This window comes from Ixodes scapularis, unplaced genomic scaffold (assembly GCF_016920785.2).
Source record: "Ixodes scapularis isolate PalLabHiFi unplaced genomic scaffold, ASM1692078v2 PGA_scaffold6__148_contigs__length_123643588, whole genome shotgun sequence".
Taxonomy (NCBI): domain Eukaryota; kingdom Metazoa; phylum Arthropoda; class Arachnida; order Ixodida; family Ixodidae; genus Ixodes; species Ixodes scapularis.
In genome coordinates, this window is record NW_024609881.1 from 580,219 (window position 1) to 588,851 (window position 8,633).

Genomic DNA, 8,633 nt, shown 5'->3' on the forward strand with positions numbered 1-8,633 from the left:
CTTGTCTTTCGTTCTGGGAGTTGATTTTTGGAAACAGTTTTTTAAGTTTGTCAGGAGCTGATGTTACAACCTGTATGTCATATTTAGACGCTATTCGTTTCAAGTTGCGTTATACTTTGTGTTGGTAGAGTATCCCTGCCGGGCGGGGTGCCTTATCTCTTCTCCTTCTTTCATTGTGAGTGGTCAGGCTCTCTGCTACATCAAACATTAAACAACTGGTATACCCAGATTCGTGTAGTTTTTTAACTTGTGCCTCAAATCTCTGCTTGGCTGTGTGCTCCCATGATTTTTGAAAGGCTGCTATGAAGCACCTTTTTACAATTCCTCTCTTGAATATTTTAGAATGGGCTGAATCAAATGGTAGAAGTGATTTTTTGGACCGTGGTTTGTATGTCCAGCAAGTATGGTTGTCTTCAAAGGACAGCTGAAGATCTAGGAATTGAAGCTTGTTTTTATGTGTAGGATGGCTATGCCATCCTACACAGGATGGCATCCTGTGTAGCAGCCCACCTTAATTTCTAAGATTTCTAGGACCGCACTCGGCGCTAAGTCTTTTTACACGAGACCTCGAATTCGAGAACCGTCGCGATCATCTCAATTCCAGCACGTCTAGTGAGTCCGCCGGCAAGTAAAGAGCAATATGTTAATAGGGGGTGCGCAAAATACTTATCACGTAAATTTATCAGTTAGTGGCTCTGATGAAGGTCGTCTCCTAGTGATTTCAAGACCGCCGAGAACACGAACGCTATCGAGAGTCGAATTCCAGGGAAGTTAAAAGAAAAAACATGGCGTTGCGTCCCGCCGTTGCCGCTTAAAACTGCGGGAAACACGATTGAACCCGATTTCCGAGAAACTCCTGCTGGTTGAATGAAGTGAAAACACACACAGAGAATCCGGGATGAGGGCAGGTTTTAGAACTTCAAGCAGTCACACCTTCACGCCGGACCGAAATCGAGAAACAGGAGCGGGAAGGCGCAGCCGCGGCGAAGATGCTGCGGGCAGAGGTCCGATTGGGTACAGCCATGGCCTCCGTTTTCCCGAACGCGCGCTTCAGGATCTCGAAGGCCACAGTATCAGCCTCACTGAACGCGGACGCTGTCGTTGGTGGCGCTGCCAACCACTGGCTTCTTGAGTGGCTTCCCGCGCCCCGTCTAGTTGCCGCACGCTCTCAATAATGAGCGCCAGTTAGCTGTGCGTGCTGTGTCGGGCATGTGATGTAGACAGGGGGTTGACACTCTGCTGGGGGGTGAAACACCATCACGAAGGAATACAGCAGAGTGACACCTCACCAGTTTCCGACCGACAAGTGCCTGCGATGGAAGTGAGCATTGCTAGTGCGACGCGTAGCCCGGCTCTCACCGTTCACCTCGTGCTAGCAAACAGTTCGCACCCGATTAGCGAATAAAACCTTCGATACCCTTTTGCTCTTGAAGCGGCACCTTGGTCTAGATGTCGTCGAATCGCGAATGTGGCCTTAAAAAACACATGCAAAGGGGGAACATATTTTTTAAACAACCTTGATGGGAAAAGTATGTCTTCAAATAAATTAACACAGCGAGAAAGAATTTTAGGGCTATATTTATGGCGCAAAACGATTTCGTAGTTGGCGCCTGCGGACGCTGGCGTAGTCACGTGGTATAGCTGTGCGCCACCGCGCTGCGCCGCCGCTTCCGCAAGTTATGCCGGAGCCGTTCAGCCCCCGACTGAAGTCCCGGAGCAGGGCGCGCCGCCGGCTGAACGCGTTTCTCCGCGCTGCCGCCGGAAGGGAACACTCCGACGCGCCACCGCCGCCAGTTTCTTACAGGGCACAGGTTTATCACGTGGTGCTTGTGCTCTTTTGGGGGCTTCCTATGGGATTTCAAACTAATAATTATTCTTTTTTTTTTTTTTTGTAGCGGGGCCGTAAAAGGGCTATAATTTGCCCAGTATCGTGTCCGCCAGCGAACAAATGATGACACAAAACTCTGGACAGCTACCGCCATCTATGAACGACGGCGGCGAAAAACTCTCCAAGCGATTGCTGGGAACGGGCGCTGGGACTCACGGACGCAGACGACGGCGCGCAGAGGGAAACGGAAGACACGGGGCGCCACCTGGTGATGTGGGAGAGACTTTGTCGCAACACGAAAACGGAAACTCAACGGCCGTGGACTTCGAAGTGAATCTCCACTAAGTGAACACTTTTTTTTATTTTACTATTGAACCAGAGGTATTCTTCCAGAGTACCCATCCTGATCCAAAAGGGTCTTGGTTCACCTGACTGACTGACTGACTGAACCTCTCCAGCCTCTCTATTCTGGCTTGCCGACTTGCGGCCGGCCATTACTTCATTCCAACCATAGCACACCTTCGCTGGTCTTCCTTCTTCACCAAAATTAAAAGGCTGAAATATTTCTTTGTACATAGAACGAAGAGTTCTATGTACAAATATATTTCTTTGTATTTCTTTATTTATTTTTCTTTGTACATAGAACCCAACGCAAATATTTCTTTGTGCATAGAACCCAACGCAAACTACAAATTCGGTTCACGCCGTTAATATAGCTCTAAAATATGTTTTTTTCGTTGTAAAATTGTTTCATGACATCCATTTTCATTTTTTTTTTCATCCAGGATATTTAAGTAGTTTCCCCAGGATTGTGTCCCCCGCAAAGAAATGAAGGCACCGAACTCTGGAGACATACCGCCACCTACGAGCGACGGCGGCAACCTAAGTCTCTGGTTGCCGCCGTCGCTCATAGATGGCAACAGCCTTTCCACTCTGGCTTGCCGACTTGCGGCTGGCCGTTACTTTCCATTGTACAGCTCCTCTGGTCTTCGTTCTTGACCAGATTGGAAGGGCTTTTTTTCACCCTTTCCGTACGTCTTTTAGCGGGTGGGTGCAACATGTGGACGTGATGACGGCGGATCAAATGCGAACGGCGAAAGTTTTAAAATCCCGCGTTGAACTTAAAACATTTGTTGGTTATTCCTTGACTCAAAAATGATTGACGAAGCTTGGTCCATTGTTTTCCACGGACGACCGCGACGGCTTCTGACGCTTGGCGAGGCAAGCTCAAGCTTTCCTTAGGTGCTAATGCTTATACAACATCTGACGTCAAGGCAATATGGTAAACTAGTAAAGTTTATATTGATATTCTTATACGCAGCCTTGTTTAAAACGAGAAACAAGGCAGAAAAAGACCGAAACTTTTTTGTAATATTTTACGAAGGAGATTTTTGTGAACGTCAACCGCAATATTGAATGGATCATTCTTTTTAAGCCAGAAGAAACCAAAGAAATATTAAGATGGGACTAGCAAAATAAACTGCGAACAAAATCTCGCTTGCAACATGTATTTTCCAATGTTTTGACAAACCACTCTAGTAAATATTTTTGTTTGTTTTCTCAAGCAGCAAACTGTAACGTAGGTTCAACATGACAAGATCAGACATTACACGTTACCCCAAAAAGGCACCTAAATGCGGTCCTCGTTACCGATTCTCAAAAGGAAGGCGTTACTTAACCTCAAAAATAGCGAATTGCTTTTCTCGTTACTTTGATGACGAAATACACAACTGCTTTCATGGTTCATTGTTTTATATTTAGTAGTCGTTGCACTTAAGCAGCTGCGTCTCGAAGTTTTCATCAGCTTTCCCACTTCCTTGACAGTAGATCTCCGGTGACACTGAAGAGCGGTTCTACCGAAGCTCTCGAAGGAACGGCAGTGTTGTGCTTCAGAAAGAGCCGGTGAATCTGGGATTCTCCTCTCTCTTTTGTTCCCTCCGCTTCTAAAAGTCGAAGTTGACTTTGGGTTTTGTGCCTTTCGGCGTTGGCAACTTCCGGGTTTGCATTCGGTCTGCACACGATTCGAGAAGGTTTAACCAACGAACCTTATATTGTGTTCACTGGGTGATGAACATTCTCAGCTATAGAGTGGAAACTGACGTGTTCAGCTATAATCGTTGCAATGCCCTCATACTGTTTCGTTGCTTTTCGGGTTTCCCGCCTGCGTTTGTCGCGATAGACGCCTACTCAGGTTAGAATTAAAACGAGGCTGTTAAAACGTTCTTCTACACGTTGCTCCTCAAAAGTAACGAAATGCTGTTCCTTCTTACTTGGTCTTGAAAGTAACTAGGTACGGAACTTGTTCCTCTTCTACAAAAGTAACTAAATATCTTACTCGTTACCGAAAAAAGCAACTAGGTAGAAGCAATTCGTTCCTAGTAATCCGTCACATACATGTCTGAACAAAACACTCGAGAAAGCAGGTAAAAAACAATTCCAAGATTGAAATAGCCCAACAGCTCATTTGAATACAAGATTGAAATGTCTGAAGTTTGTGTCGGCTTTTTACCTGCAGTATCGGGGATCTTATCATGACCAAATATATTCCAGCTCGCTTGCGCACTTACATTAAATTTTTTAACATAGATTGCATTTTAATTATGGCGCGTGAGCACCTAATCGTTGTTGCTAATTTAGAAACATAATTATTTTTTTGTCTATCGTTAGAAACGAATAGAACCTAAAACGGCAGAAACAGCATGAAAACGTAGCTCGAAATTGCCACCTACAACAGTCCGTTATTTTAACGAGCGGTATTATGAATTCCATTTCACGAGCACACATTGAACTCTACCAGACTCTAGCAGCGCGGCATTGCGTCAAAACCTAATACGAAAGTGTAGCAATTTCGAAGAGAACTTACGCAAGGCTTTCTAGCTTCAAGCATCTTCAAGAGGCGATTGCTAGTCTGAGGTGTGGAAAGTTTGGTGGCTTATTTATATCCCATGGTGTAGGCGTGTTCCTCGGAACGGGCGGTTACATGAGAATTTTCTTGCCAATTGTAGCTTTAGAAGCAGGCGGGAGGAGACAAAGACTGCAGCTGCAGACCTTGCCCTTACACTCGATTCGGGGAGCATTCTCCCGCCCTTAAAATAAATACAAGAAACGATCTGCGTCTCAAAATATCTTCTTTTTTCTTACTTTTTTTACCGACGTTTGCATTTGCGTAATTTTATTTTTTTGAACCATGTTTAGTTCTTCTAGTAATTTTCGGAACAAGAGCACGATTCATCTCCTAAAACATTCTATTCTACGCTGTGCGCACTTTCTAAAGGAGCAGACTATGCAGGGGTACTGAAGTGTTTGTTATCATAAGAGAGACCCAGGGTGGCCTTCGAGGTAAAGCAGTGTCACGCAGGGCAGTGTAGTCCCTTCGAGTCCCACCACAGACTACGCTACGACCCTATGGAGCCAATGAAGCAGCTCCGAAAGTGCATCGTCACGGCGGTAATCGTTCTTGGGCGTTTTTTTGTAACCAACAAAACCAATCACGCACAGAGAATGCGCCGCAATTGATCTCCTGCGCTGAAGCTTTGAAGGTAACGTAGCGCCCTTCGGTGGCGGGCGACAGAGTGTCCAAGCAGTGTTGCCAGTTCAGCAGTTTTCCCGCTAAAATTAGCGGTTTTCTCATTCGTTTACTTGAAAGAAAAAGAAATGGCCGTTTTGCAGGCTCTTCTGATTTCTAGTGGTTTCAAGTCATATGGTAGCCCTCTCTCGGCGGATGTAAATTTCCTCGAGCCTATATTTATGCATATCAAATAACTAAATTTCTGTGGGAAGTTAGAGTAACGGGGTCGTCATATTTGTTTACTTTCACTTGTTTGTCAAAGGAATAAAAAATCTGCCGAAGACGTCGTGGGGTCATCATCACGACTTTTGGCCGCCAGTCCTTAAGGAACCCCTGAAAAGAATTGGGACACGCGAGTCAAAAATTAATTTCACGCGAAAAAAAAATTAGAGCAATTGAAGCCGCGAGACGCGATTTAGTCAGCAGTCAAATCCTTTCCACTTGTTTCCTCCAGGCATTCCGGACGCGTGGAGGAGAGGTTGATCCGCTTCGCCTTCACGACCGAGATGGTCATTCCGGAATGACCCGTGACGTCATGGACTTCGCTCGCAGAATTTCAAATAAATCTCTCGCCGTCAATATTGTTTAAAACAAATTGCGCGTAAAATTTATTTCTTGACACGCGTGTCCCAACCAGTCTGTTAAAAATACGTGTTTTTTTGTTTTTTTAGGGGCCGTTAAAGGGGAGCTCCGGTGAAATATTGATGGTCATTGGTTTTTATAAAATTTTCACTACTGACTAAATATCCACCCGTGAGTATGTGCACACCTCCGAATCACTTGCTGCCGCTCTACTGGCAATAACGAGCAGGGGCGGTCGTGACGTCAAATGTTGTGTACGAGAGAGACGACGCTCAATTCTCCACGGCGATGTGCGTTGCAGTGACGGTGAGCGTGTGTGGTTCTTCGGATTGCGTCTGGTTTAGACTTTTTGCGGCATGCGATGGAGAGGGGGGGGGGGGGAGCCGGTGAGGATCTGGGGGGTACACTAACGCCACGAAGAAATACGAGAGAGTGACATCTTATCGGTTTCCGACCGAGAAGTTTCTGCGACTGGAGTGGGGCCGAACAGTCTGACGCGAACGCTGAGTCCTAGAGTTCGCGTCATGCTAGAAAGCAGTTCCAACCTTGCTAAGAAATAAAATATTCCAGGCCCTTCCGCTTCGACGCGGCATCTGGGTCTACATGCGGGCGTATTGCGAATCCGCCGGCTTGTAGACTTCCAGGGGACCCCAGGGGAGGTCCCCTGGAAGGCGTTGTCGGCGGATCGAACACGAACTGCGAATTGTCTAAAATCGCGTGCTCAAAATCTTAAGACAGTTCGTGACCATTGCTTGACTAAGACAAGCTTGATGAATCGTAGTTCGTTATTTCCCAGGGACGACCGCGACGGCCTTCTGACTGCTTCTGACGCCGGACGAAACAAGCCCAAGCTGCCCACGTGCTGATGCTTATACAACATCTGACGTCAAACAAGATGGCGAACCAGTAAAGTGGCATGTTAGTTTCGGTTTCGGTTCCATCTTACTTCTAGAGCCATGCATATCCGCGGATACCCCACTGAAAAAGATTATATTAATTTATTTCTAATATGTTTATTGGACACTTTTTTCATATCAGGACTTGTTATTTCATATCAGTTTCATTTGTGGCATACCAGTTTCAGCTACACTAGGTGGCGCTAGGTACCGCCCAATTCATGGGCTACAAAAAATACTTGTATTCTATCACGCCACCATGTAAAGCAATTACGCACACAACTAACCAGATGGACATATCCATTGAGCAATACACATACACGGCACAACAAGGATGAATACAACAGCACACTCCATAACTACTTCTTAGCCCTGCGTTTCCGCCTTTTATACTGGTCGTTTTGAACGTACGGAATTTCTCGGTGACTACCTAAGCAATAAAAAATATCCCCAGCATATTAATTTCTTTTCCAGCAATGTCATACCTCTGAGAGTATTTTGAATGGCTCAGGGGATGAATCTCTTAGTAATTATTTGGAAGCCAATAAATCAAGCCGCTCCACTGCGGTTCCAAGCCACGTGTTTTTTTGCCCGCGCGGCACATCGTATACTAAAAAACTTATATGAACGTATTTCTGATATGTTTATCGGACACAATGCAAATTCTGATATGAAAGTCAAATAAGTTATCATTTAAATCGCGTATGAATTTTATGCTGCATATCAGTTGGCATATGTTGCAGTTCTGGGTATTTGATATCAGTTTCATATGTCACATTAGTTTTTGAATAATTCATATCAGTTTCATATGTCACATATCAGTTTTTGGATATTCCATATCAGTTACCTATCCCCTTGTCGGACTCCGCGGTGGGTGGTGTGCTACAGACGCCGAAGTTCTTTGCCCTTCATATGGGTTCTAAACAAAAAACCTCCCTTGAAAGGACCCTGAGAAGGGTTCGGACCGAAGTGTTCACCAAAGAGACATCAGCCGCAGCCCAGAATAGCTTCAGCCGCTTTCTGGTAATGCACTCGGAACAAAATGGAAAACCACTTGCTAAGCTCTCCTTCTTCCGTATTTCGAAGACTTTAGAAAACCTAATCGGTCAAAACTTTAAAGCAAAAAAACTAGCATCCGGTGACCTGCTCGTTGAAGTAGAAAATGGAGTACAGAGTGTGGTTCTTTTGGATCTAAACAAGATATCTAAGTACAAAGTATCCGCCACTCCACATCGCACCTTGTACAGTTGTCTGGGCGTCATCTCGGAGGATGACCTGCTAGAATCTAGCAAGGACGTGATCTTTGAGGGCCTTTCTGGGCAGGGAGTGGTCGCCGTGCGACGAATCTCTACACGCAGGAATGGACAGGAGAGACCCTCGAAGCATCTAGTTCTCACTTTTGCTTCCACTGCACTGCCCGAGACTGTCAAAGCAGGCTATCTTTACTGTAAGGTGCGCCCTTATATACCTAACCCGAGACGATGCTCCAAGTGCCAGAGATTTGGTCACAGCTCGGTCACGTGTCGTGGAAAAACGACGTGCGCAATGTGCGGAGCTACAGACAATCCAGCTGACAGATGCGAGGGTACACTTGTCAAGTGTGTCAACTGCTCCGGTGCCCATCCAACCTACTCTCGAGCCTGTCCGAAATTTCAAGAAGAAAAGAAGATCTTGACGTTAAAGGTAAAAGAAAATCTTACATACCCTGAGGCAAGGAAACGATTTTCCTTCCTCCGAGGAGGCACCTACGCCGAGGAGG